Genomic DNA, 12,565 nt, shown 5'->3' with positions numbered 1-12,565 from the left:
GTCCTCCCAGACAGCGCTGCTGGTTTAGGTCGGGAGACGAGACACACACAGGTCAAGGACGAGGCTGCGGAGATAGGAACCATGTGCACGGTCATTGCTGCAGGAGACAACGTTTCCCGGAGGAGCCAGACTTGAGGAGGTCTCAAAGGCTGGCTGGAGCAGGGAGACAAGGCAAAAGGGAGGACATCCCAGGGTGGGCTGGGCTGGGGGAAGCAGCAAATGCCCACAACAAAAGCACCTGCTCTTCTGGCAGCGTCCCGGCTCCTCTGAGGCCCGGGGCTGAGTTTGCGCCTCCCGGTCATGTCTGCAAAGGGTAGAGCATGACTGTGAGAAAGGACAGGTGTGTGCCAAGGCTGATGTGTCCCCATGCAACGTTGCTGACCAGTGGTCTGTGCGGGGCAGTTCTCGCCCCCCAAAAGTACAGCGTGGACTGCGAGCACAATACATGGTAAAGAACTTCAGAAAAAGAGCGAGCACCCAATCCGGGCTCCCTGCAAAGCTCTTTACCACCCCACTGTCCCACCACGGTTGTGAGGTTGAGAGGTCGGAGGACAACAGAGAGCCGGGCATTCTTTTTTTTTTTTTTTTAAAGATTTTATTTGTTTATTTGACAGAGAGAGATCACAAGCAGACAGAGAGGCAGGCAGAGAGAGAGGGAAGCAGGCTCCCCGCTGAGCAGAGAGCCCGACGCGGGACTCGATCCCAGGACCCTGAGATCATGACCTGAGCTGAAGGCAGCAGCTTAACCCACTGAGCCACCCAGGGCCCCTTTTTTTTTTTTTTAAAGATTTTATTTGTTTATTTGACAGAGAGAGATCACAAGCAGACAGAGAGGCAGCCAGAGAGAGAGAGAGAGAGAGGGAAGCAGGAGCCGGGCATTCTAACTGCCTCCTCCCACCATTTGTCTCCTACTGAAATCTCAGTTTTCCAACTTTCAGCCAACTACGGCTTTACAAATACCCAGAACTGCTAGTGTGACATTCAAAGCACTCCGTGACCTGGCCCCAACCTACTTTTCCTGCGGAGACCCAGTCCTCGCCATGGTCATCCCCCCACTCCAGCACACTCCCCCGACCCTACTCAGACACAGCCACACCACTGCTCACCTCCTAGCTAGAAATGACATTTCCCCGTCTCCGTTAGTCCAAAACCTAGTCATCCTCCAGGGACTGGCCAAATGTCACCTCCTCCAGGAAGCCCTCCTGAAGCTTCAGTCCGAATAGTCCAATCCTTTTCCTGTGCTTGCTCCTGCACCTCACTCATGTGGTAACTGAGCACACAAACCAATGCACACACACACCCATAGGTACGGATCACTTCTGTGTCACTGTCAGCTCAAGATTACTAACTCTCTATTACCCAAAGCACTTCGCAAATGCCTAGCGTACAGTAGGTGCTTACTCGCCCCAATATGGCGAGGCTTAAGTCTTCGCCATATCGGGGCGTGCCTCAATCTATGGATGGCAAACTAGCAGTGGGTCCTCATTAATGTTTTTAAATGAAACAGACACAGAACAGAAGAAAAAGTAAGAGAGTCCATCACGTCAAGATAAACCAAAGTTCCCTGAACCTTTGTTTTGGTTTGAGGTACGTGCACTGGGTCAGAATAAAAAATGTACTGTTCCCTATGGGCCACAGTCCCCATTCTAGCATCAACCAGCAAATAAGAAAGCAAGTTTTCAGAGGTTTTGTCCGAAATATTACTTGTGACAAATACGTGGGTTGGGGAGGGGGAGGTCACTAGCCAACACCTGCAAAGCATCAGAACAAAAACATCATAGTAGGCGTTTGGGATTTGGACAAGCGTCCTCACTCATAGATCCTTCCAGGAGGTCCCCCAGACTCTGCTTACCTAGGAGGAAGGCACTCAGCTCCTGGCAGGCAGATCTGCGACTAGCTTTATGACTAAAGGGGGAAATGAAAGATTTAACCCTTCGTTAGCAAGACACGCTTCTGAGCAGCCATTGATATAAACACTGCATTTTAAGCCCAGAAAGCAACGTTGCCAGGAGATCCAGGGCCATGAAGCCTGCTCCCAGGATCGCTAACGGGCCTCCTGGGAGAAGGGCATCAGATCTGGAAGGGCTGCACAGGGCTCTGAGGTGACGCTCTCCTGCCACCTTGCTGACCCCGGCACCACTCACCTCTCAACACACGCCTGCCCCCAACGCCTGCCACCTGGGAACCATTGAAGTCCAGCCACAGACGTCTACACTGGTTCCCAAGCCTCCCCGCCTCAGGAGCTCTCACCCTTCTAAATAATGAATCTGCCAGCCATATTTCATGCAAAGAAAGATGCCATACTTTTCTCTGTTGCTTTGAGTCTGTTACTTTGAGGGAAGGGCAGCCTCGAGCTGAAGGGTCAGATAAGCTGAAATCAATACAAGCCACCACCTCTGAATCTTTTACGTCACACCCTCCCCCCCACCGCCAACCATCCCTAAGCCAGACCCCTGCGGGGGGCATGGAGCAACCGGCGGGCCTGCAAATGACCATCCGTTCAAGCTAATATTCCGAGTGACATCATCTCCCATCCAATTCCTGATTCCCTTCACCCCCCCCCCCCGTCCCCAAGCCCTCCCTACCCTCCCCCCAAAAAATCATTGCAATCTCTGGGAGCAGATAGCCAAGAACAAGGGAAATAACTTCAAGAGCACACAAGGGAAACACAGAAAGGAGATACTCAGAAGACATATCAATAAAGGTGTAACATTTTGAACAATGGAGGTGAAATTCTGGTTCTTCCCCAGATTGGTCAAACCCACTTAGTTATGTCACTGTGTATAACTGCCCTGATGTAATCAAACAGTGATACGGTATTTACCAATCTGGAAGTATTTGAAAGAGGAGTGTGAGAATGGTGGGAGGGACTGAAATCGTGGTAGAGGGAAAACCACCGCCTAATTAGGGAAGACCTGTAGTGAACTTACAAGAACTGAAGACAACGGGGCAGAGTGTCTGTGACTCTAGAGAGCCCAACTGCTGATCTCTGGAATGGAATCAGCTGCTCAGCAAATAGTGACATCCCCTCTCCTAGGGCATCCAAGGAGAGGCAAGGTGGCATGGAGCCCATGGGAGCCTCGGAATGGGGGCTGGCCTCCAAGTACCCTCCAGCCCATCCCCCACCAGGACAGGGCAACCCTGGAAGACAGGGCACTGGTTCCGTCACCCCTGATGGGCAGGGAGCATTTGCTGAGGCTTACCTATTCATTTTGAAAGGACAGTGAGCGTTGGGGGAAGATGGAAGGAAGAAGGAAAACAACGTACATATTCCCACCACTGCTTTCTGCTCCCAGCCATGGACCAGGATATGAAGAAACCTGATGTGGGGTCGAGGTTCCAAGACAGGAACTTCCAGACCTGACCCAGAGTCCCCAGGACCAAGCTCTTGACGCTCTGGCCTCTGGGGTCCAGCGGGTGTCAAGCGAGGAAGGCATCTCTACCGCTTGGCACATTTTAGCTCACATTTAGGAACTGTTTGTTTTATGCTGTTTTGGGTCATGGGGTTGGTGCCAAGCGAGACTGTCCCCCTTCCAGCTTCTCTTTTTTAAGAAAGACAAAGAGAAAAACAAAACCACCAAGCACCCGTAGCCCAAGCCCGTGTCTGTGCTGTGCGCGGCCTACATGAGCTTCCTTTATCCAACCACAAAAAGGCATCCGTGGAGCCAGCGAGGGGCCCTGGGACGGCCCTTCCAGGCAAGGGCCCGCCGCTCCGTTGAGGTTAGCAGTTAACCAGGGGCCGGGAGCCACGCGGGCAAACAGACCGTGCCCCTCGTTACACAACGCCGGCCCTTATCTCCCCCATGCCACTGTCAGTTTGCAGACATTGCGTAGTGCGACAACCACAGCCAAGACTGGCCGGAGGGAGATAGCTGTCTCCCTGCTTGCTATCAGAGACACAAGAGGGGTCCGGGACGGTTAGCCGGGGTCCTCGCTTTTGGGTTGCTATTAAAAGACAGTCGGAGAGAGACGGAGAACAGTCCGGCTGGCCAGCCTCACGGTGCCACTTCCTTTGACTGTGACAACCGAAGGGCCGCCTCCGTTCACCTCCCTCCCCCAGGCCCTCCGACAAACAGGGAGAGGTGGCAGGGGTCTGTTTCAGGTCATTTCATCTAATCTGGGGGGGGGCATACCAGGTGCGAGATGCAGGATACACGGAACACTCTCCGAACTCCTTTCCAGGTGCGCTGTGGAAGGCAGGCAAAGGGCCAGGGCAGCGGAATCCAGGCTCAGTGGCCGACACCATGCCACGCTCTTCCTCAAATGCCTTCCCAGGCTCCCAACTGCCCCCAGAATAAAGTTCCAAAACTAACCGCTACCTCCATTGAGCAACCGCCCGTCCAGGCACCGTGCAGGATGTGTACAATGCATTATCTGAAATCCTCAGGCTACCCCACACACTGTCCCCCACAACGGCCCCGCTGGAGGGAGAGAAGACCCCGGTTCGCTGTGCCATAGGCGCACGGCCAAGACCACGCAGTGTGCGTGCGGCATCCTGACAATCTGCACCTGGGCCTGCCCGTGCGCTCTCCACTCCTCCGTGCTCCACTGCCTCCTCCCCTCCCAGGCCTGGCATTCACAGCACCTCCTCTGACCCCAGCCTGCTGTTCCAGGACAATCGCCCTCCTTCCAGCCAAGGGAAGTTACTTGATCAGGCATCCGAGCACTTATCACAACACCAATTCCATAGCCTTTCACAAGATTGCTGGCTAAGGAGCTCCCCCTCCCCCATTAGGAAAGCTCACAGGGCAGCGGTCGCTCAACATGGAATTCCCAGGGCCAGGCCAGCACCCAGCGCCCAGTTAGAGAAGCCTTCCAGGTGAAAGGCATTTTGTCTCTGCATTTCCTCATGCTTTTTCTAGATATCGAAATAATCTTTCCACTTCCTATTTTCTATCATATACACACGTACACATGTAAAGTATTTTAAATCTTCTGCTCAATTTATAATTCCTCAAGGGGAAGTCCCCATATCTTATTAATCTTTATATTTTAAAATCCTGAACACAGGGGAGCCTGGGTGGCTCAGTCAGTTAAGCCTCTGCCTTTGGCTCAGACCATGATCCTAAGCTTAGGTCCTGGGATCGAGTCCCGAGTCGGGCTCCCTGCTCAGCATGGAATCTGTTCCCTCTCTCTCTGCCATTCCTCCTGCTTGTGCTCTCTCTCTCTCTCTCTCAAATAAATAAACAAAAGCTTAAGGAAAAAAAAAAACTAACATAGTGCATCACCTATAAATCTAAAGAACTCGATATCTAGTAATCTACTCAGCTGAGCAGCAAAGAGGTTAATGAGTAAGAGACAAGTCACCAGGCCAAACCCACCCAGCACCCCTCATACCCAAAGATCTGAAACTGCTCTCAGGTCAGATCCTATTCTTACCTTCTCCTTGGTGGAAATGGGGAGAAGACCCAGGTAGCTGTAGGCAGATTTCTGAGGAAGGAAGGATGAAAGGAGCCAAGGAAAGAAATACATGGCTTCCAATCCTGATTTTCCCCACTGGCTTGCTTTGTGGCCTTGGACAAATCACAGAGCCTCTCTGGACCTCCACTAACGCTGCCCTAAATGAGCATGTTGTCCTAAATGGTTTATGAGCCCTGCTAGCTCTCACGTAATTCTGTGATCCTTGGTCACCTTGAGGACCCGCACCTGTACAGCACATGGAGGGCTGGAAGCTCTTCCTCAACAGGCAGCAGGAAGAAGGAAGAAGACAGGGACACTCGGACACCCCTCGCGCTATCCCTCAACCCTCAAAAAGAGAAAAAGAAACCATAGCTAGTGCTTTGGCCAATCATTCGCCCTCCTGAGGAAGGATGACAGCCATGATTTGAACCTGGACCTGAAGTTGATAAAAGGAGAAAGCAGATACTGAAATGGGTGATCAATAAATAACTTCTAGTGAAACCTTTTTTCCCACATATGTATGCTTTCACAGATCCAGTCTGGGAGCATCCAAATTAGCACAACCTGGCCTTAAATACTGTGCAAAACACATAGTAAGCATTTTGCTTTCATTTATGTCATCAATGGTTTCAATGGAGATGACTCATCCTTCCTCTTTAACACTCTGTTCTAATATGGTTTACTATAAATAATGCAGAGAGTGAGGGAGCAGTTGAGGGTCGGAACACCAGGCCTCTGCACAGCCAGGTCACAAAAGACCCAGGTCCCACAGATAATCCCAAAGTGAAGGTGAGCTTGCCTGAGGCCCCGGCCATGGCCCTGGTGACAGGAAGGGCAAACACGTCCCTCCACTCTTGGGTATTCGGGGCATATAAGACTGTTACATGCTGAAGACGGGCCAGGCGCTGCACTGGGGTTTACCGCACAAGCTCCTTTAACCTTCCAGAACCTTCCTAAGAAAACATGTCGGGTACAAACTCGGGCAGCCATGCCTCCATGCCTACTCCCTTAGAGTGTCAAACCTCAACGCATTCTTTCTGATACATCTCCTGGTGGTGGTAGATTTTCTTAACAAGAGAAGTACCTCTTGGGACCCCAAACTCACAGGAGGTCCGACCACAAACGCAGAGAAACACTACAGCGATAAGAGGATCTGCTCCGGGCTGAGGCGCTCGGTGGCGGCGGCTGGAAATCACTAGCCTCTTGGCCTCCTTCACCTCCCACCTAAGAAGTGAAGCCACCGTTCACCCTGGCGCTGAGCTGACAAGCTCGCTCGGCACATTCTCTTCAAAATCTGCCTTCAGAATCAGACACAGTCATCTAATGTCATCGCTCAACGACAGTCATCAGATCAGTCATCGAATTATTTTGACCATTCCCAAAAGTCAAATCTACTTGCCCAAAGGACAAGGCAAGAGAATGTGGCACAGACCTTGGAAAGGGCTCCAAAGGAAGATTTCCAAAGCGTCTGGGGCTGTGGCCACATCACGGGATTAAGTGATCACTTACATACGTAGGCTTCCTCAGGAGAGGACCGGCCCTTCACAGAGACCTTCAGATTCATAATGCACCTGCCTCATTCCCCCATTATTTGGTCTACAGGCTGCTGGCACAGGGTTCATATGATCATCCATCCAGCTGTGCCCAAAACAAAAGATTTCACTGGTTCCTTCCAGAGTTTCTCACCTGGGCCAGAACAGCAGGCTTGGAAGAGCCGAGTTCTACAGCACAGTAGTGCCCATTTACAAAGCACCTTCGCTGTGCGGCACACTTGGAACATTCTACCCACATAACCCCTAAAAGGTGTTGGGTCTCGCTTTTTACAAACCAGGAAATGGGGGCTCAGAAGGGCTAAGTAACATGGTCAAGGCACACAGTAAATTCTGGAGGCTGGGTTCTCATCCAGGATACCTCATTCTAAAGCCTCTACTCTCCCCATCCTTCCACGCTGTCCCAAGAATGTACCATCTCCAACCACCTCCCGGAGAGCCTCTTCCTTGAGTCAGGAAACCCCACCCCGTGCCCCCCGACTCCTGGGCTCTACTTGACTATCTTCAGCCCCTCCTGGACTTTGTGCTAGGCGTTTCAACTTCCTGGTATGTCCGTCCCAGCAGACACCCCCTCTCTGAACAGCCCCCTCCCCGATCCGCAAACAGTGCAAGGACATCAAAACAAAGCTATCAGTTGGGTTCCTGGCTTAGCGGCCAGTCCAAACTCCTTTGTTTGATTCTCAGACAGCTTATTGACTAGGTGATGGGGTCAGAAGTTTGCTTCTCACCTAGCCTCTTCCAGAACTGAGCACCTGGCTGTAAGAAGCCCGTGCACGGCAGGCGGGAGAAACCCACCCGTTGAAGATTTCAGATTCACGTTGTCAGCGAGCAGAAAGTCCTCGCCAGCCAACGACGTGTGGACATGAGAAAGGGTTAAGGGAGGAAAGGCTCTGAACCGCAGAAGCAAAAATTACCTACATCCTTTCCCCTCTTGCCTTAACATGGGCATCAGCAGTGCCCTGGATGGAATGTTCTCAGAGACTGCGCGTCCACATGAAGGGGGAGGAAAGCAGGTGAGGGCAGGAAGTCGCCCGGCTGTGTGATGCGTGCAGCCGCCTTCCATCAGGTGTTCCCCACATCTCCATCCAGATCTGAAAGAGCCTCCGGGCGCCCCACCTGGCCCCTCCTTCCTCATATACCACCCCTCCTCCTGACCCCGACACTCTATCTTTGCCTATTGGGAAAACTGGCATTTATCAAGTAATCTACTCCTCATATATTGTTAAACAGACCACAGGGGTTATCAGTGGAGTTGATACAGGAAGATAAACAGCAACCGCTTATGCAAATAGCGCTAAGAATGTGGGACCAGCTGGACAACAGAATCTGAATTTAGGAGAACGTGAATCTTAAAGCTTTTCCTAGGTTCCAGCCCTGGAAACTGCAGGAGCTTGGAGAAGGTTCTCTGGATGGACTCTCCTCTCATTTTCTTGCAGGGAGGGGCAGGTGTGCATTGTGGGCGTGGAAGGGGGGTCTGACCTGCTTGGCAAAGAAGGGCGGTGGCTTCCTGTCTCTCTAAGAGAACTCCTTTCTGTGACCATGGCCTCCCTCCAAAAGACACTTCATTTTTCTAGGATTTCAGACCCATTGGAATGAGTTCTGCCCAGAAAGGGAGAAAATGGTATTCTCCAAGGTGGGACTGGGGTCAGAGGGTGGAGGGGGAAAAAAGGCCACAGCAAACCAGGAGTCCTGGGTTCCAAGACACAAGCCACGTGACCAGGAGCCGCTCCCTCCCCCGGACTCTGCAGATCAGCTCTGCGTGGCCAGAAGCAGGGCCAGGTGGCATCTTTTCAAACCTTTCTCATTATTTGAAGGGCAAACTCACATCAAGAACCAAGAGGTGAGTGGCTCCAAGGGACAAAAGACTGGCATTCAGAGGGACAGAGCGAGCTGCTTCTCACACCAGGCTGTAGGCTGGGGGGCCAATGAGAGAATGACAGAATCCAGGGCTGGCCAGAATGAAAGACTGAATGGAATAGCCTAATTTACACAGGAAGTGAGCACTTACCAGACCCTTCATCTCAACACACAAAACCCTCGGCCATATCTGGAAGCAATTACATCCAGTTAACATGATCTGCTTGCCACTAAAATTAACTGCAAACAGAAATATTTTTCACTTTTGCAACGGGGGATGCCAAGGTTTGGCCTATCCCCGCTAGCCCCCGAGCCATCGAATCTGGCTGCTGGGGAATATTTAGCAGCAACTCCGTGCAAACAACAAAAACCACTCTTGCGGCTGTCAGGACACAAAAAGTAAAATAGTGGATAATTATGAAGGGGGGGGAAGGAGGGGGAGCGGTGGCAGCAAAAACCATTGTGCTAGAAATTGAGGAAAGGGGCTGGGCACACGGGCCCCAAATGGCTTTGTGGCGCTTTACAGTCCAGCCCTGGTTTTCCACGCTCGACGTCAAGGGAAGAAAAATGTTTTTAGAGTCCCTCGATTTAGCTGTGTTTCACGTTGTTTTTAGGTCCCATCTTCATCCCTTCTGCCAAGGGGACGGGGGTGGGGGTATGGAGGGAGGTAGACTCGCAAATGTTAGCAGATCCTTAATTTAGCAGAGCATTTAGGGGACAACTGTCACGATTTAACTCCTGCACTGAACACTTCCCGTCCCAACTCCGCTAACGTCTTCAAAGCGGCTTTCACCTGCTCTGAGAGGGGTTAGGGGCCACGATTCATCTGAGAGAGGCACAGTTTCTCACGGCGAGGGTGGAGGGGAGAACTCGCCTCCCGTGGGCACAAGGAAGTGGGCCACTGTCCCATCTCCAGATCTTCAGGTCAGCTGCCTCGACGCGCTGACTGCTCCTGTCCCTTCTCTCTGCACCCGGCCCGCCGACTGGAGAAGAACTTATTTTTATTTTTCCTTGAATTGCTGTCAATGATCCCAGAAACAGATGGACAGATTTGTTTTTAAACTTCCGGAAGGAGGCATCATCTCCAAGCCCCTTCCCACCCCCCCACCCCCGGGGCCAGATTCCTCGGGCTGTGCCTCCCAGTGCCGTTTGCTCCTTTGTCACCAGGGGCCTTTCACACAGCAGCAGTGGCGAAGGCAAGGAGTAAGCATCCATTTGCCAGACAGCTCACAAACATCTCCTCTCAAAGAGTCAGGCCAAAGCTTCCCCCCAGAATGAGGTCAAACGCTGCTTTTCTCCACAAAAATCACATTTACAAACATGACTCGCAGGCAGAAAGAAGAGGAGGAACGACCAAGGAGCTTTTCTTTGATTCCAAGGCTCTGATGAGGAAGAAAGTCTCAATACGTTCGACGGAAAAAAGGGCTAGGCCGTTCTTTCTGAAATTTCTTAGAATAATATTCCAATGAGAAAGAAAGAAACAGACACAGCCTTTCAGGGAGGGCCACAGACCACGCCACATGCCTGCCCCTGGGCTCTGTATTCCGAATGCGTCCTCTTATGGGTAAGACCACGGCAACAGTACGAAATCTATGTTAGAACTTTCTCCCAGAGAGGAGGAAGCTGGCGGTTCGGTATCTGCCCGGAGCCGCAGAGCTACTAAGAGGCCAAGGATGAATTCAAACCCAGGTTCCCGGCTGCCCACCATTCTGCGGCCAAGGATTCCAGAAACTTCTGACATTGCAGGAATGCAAAAAAAAAACAGCAAATAATCATCCCTGAAACGTATCCCCCCTCCCGGAGACAGACAGCCCCTGTTGGCATGTGGGGGTCTGTCATCCCCCCACCCCACACACACACATCTAGGCACACGCTCAGCTGCCACCCCACTGCCATCCAGGCACAGAAACGGTTAAGTCATCCTCATGGAATAAATCAAAAGTTCAAGGCTGCAACATACCACAATGATTCCCTCTTTACATATGACAAGAACCAGAGAGGGGCTCAAATCCCAAGCATCCTGAGCAGCCCGCACAGGTTACCCCACCAGGGTCAGGGCCACGGACCTTTAGAGGCAACATTCATTTCCTGAACAGGACAAGTTCTCCTGACCATAAAGCTAATAGGAACTTCCTCGCACGGCGAGCTCCGGCTGACAAGGCTACTTGTCACCGGCCACGCAGGAGGAGAGCGCTGGTTCCCATTAGCGGGTTATGACGCCAGGTGTTACTAATAAGGTACATCGGCAAGAAACAAGAGGCGGCTAAGTTGTCTCTCTGACTCTGGAAGTAATCAGGCCCGGGCTTCGGGGCTGGGGAGGGGACCTTATATAAAGAGAGGCTGGGGGGAGACGGGGGCGGTAAGCCACGGTAGACCCCAACAGCATCTAACCCGCTGAACGGCTTAAATAAATACATTTCAAGCAATCCCTCTGCATCTCCCCCAACGGCCATAAAAGACTCCCCCAAATTAACGCTAATAATGTCTCCCCCAGCACTCCAGGCCTGGTGGATCACTGAGGGCCATTACCGCCGGCCACATCTGCTTCTCACTATGGCAAGGCGAGTTGTGCCAACAGGCCTAATGGCATTAAGATCACAACGCTTGGCTAATCCACTTAGAGACCGACACCAGGCGAGGGTGGCAGGGGGCCCAGCGAGCACGAACAGCCCCCTTGTCAGGCTGGGGTCACAAAAAAAAAAAAAAAAAAAGGCGGGAAGCAGGGAGCCGGCCTCACAAGGGAGTCCCTGCTGTGGGTTTTGGGTTATCTGCTACCTCATTTAACTTAAAACCACATGCAGAGGTAAGGAGCTAAGCTCCCTTCGCAGGAGGGGCACCCGACTACTGGGACAGGTGGAGTCCTTTGCCCGGATTCACAGTGCAGCCCCAGCAATCACACCCACGTCTGTGTGACGTCAGCTTGCTCCCCTGCACTGCACACCTCGCCCCCTACAAAGACAACGGTCTGGCAGTCCGTCTGTCTCACTCCTGACACATCTGCTGGTGGGGGTTTGTGTCGGTGCCCAAGTCCTTACTTAACATTTCCGGGGAACCCAAATGGCCCAAAGGAGCACCTGGTGGGCTCAGTCAGAAGAGCGGGCCACTCTTGATCTCGGGGTCTTCAGTTCAAGCCCCATGTGAGGTGCATAGATGACTTAAGTAAAAAAATAAACTTTTTTTTTAAACGATTATTTATTTATTTATTTATTTGAGAGAGAGAGAGAGAGAGAGCATGAGAGTGGAGAAGGTCAGAGGGAGAAGCAGACTCTCCATGGAGCTGGGAACCCAATGCAGGACTCGATCTGGGGACTCCGGGATCATGATCTGAGCCAAGGGCAGTGGCTTAACCAACTGAGCCACCCAGGTATCCTAAAAAAATAAACTTTTAAAAGACGTAAATAAAAAAGGCTCCAAAGAGAGGAGAACACTAAAAACCTCTTCCAACTAGCCCCGCGATTTCTCTTCTTCGTCAAAAGTTTTGTGACCCAGGGCGCCTGAGTGGCTCAGTTGGTTAAGTGACTGCCTTCAGGTCAGGTCATGATCCTGGAGTCCCGGGATCGAGTCCCGCATCGGGCTCCCAGCTCCACAGGGAGTCTGCGTCTCCCTCTGACCCTCTCCTCGCTCATGCTCTCTCTCGCTATCTCTCAAATAAATAAATAAAATATTTTAAAAAAAAGAAAGTTCTGTGACCCAGTCTCCTAATCACTTTGCCGGGGACGCCCCCACGGCCTCAGGAAGGTCTCCGCGCTGTCTAACCC

General features: G+C 51.9%; 1 protein-coding gene across 2 annotated transcripts in view; it reads right to left on the bottom strand.

Annotated features, from left to right (window-relative positions):
* ZBTB16 (zinc finger and BTB domain containing 16) overlaps window positions 1-12,565 on the bottom strand; it is a 184,684-nt gene that overhangs the window by 159,558 nt on the left and 12,561 nt on the right. The gene's annotated exons all lie outside the window — the stretch shown is intronic.

The sequence above is a fragment of the Lutra lutra genome, chromosome 10 (genome assembly GCF_902655055.1).
Source record: "Lutra lutra chromosome 10, mLutLut1.2, whole genome shotgun sequence".
NCBI lineage: Eukaryota > Metazoa > Chordata > Mammalia > Carnivora > Mustelidae > Lutra > Lutra lutra.
This window is presented reverse-complemented; position numbering and strand designations above follow the sequence as displayed.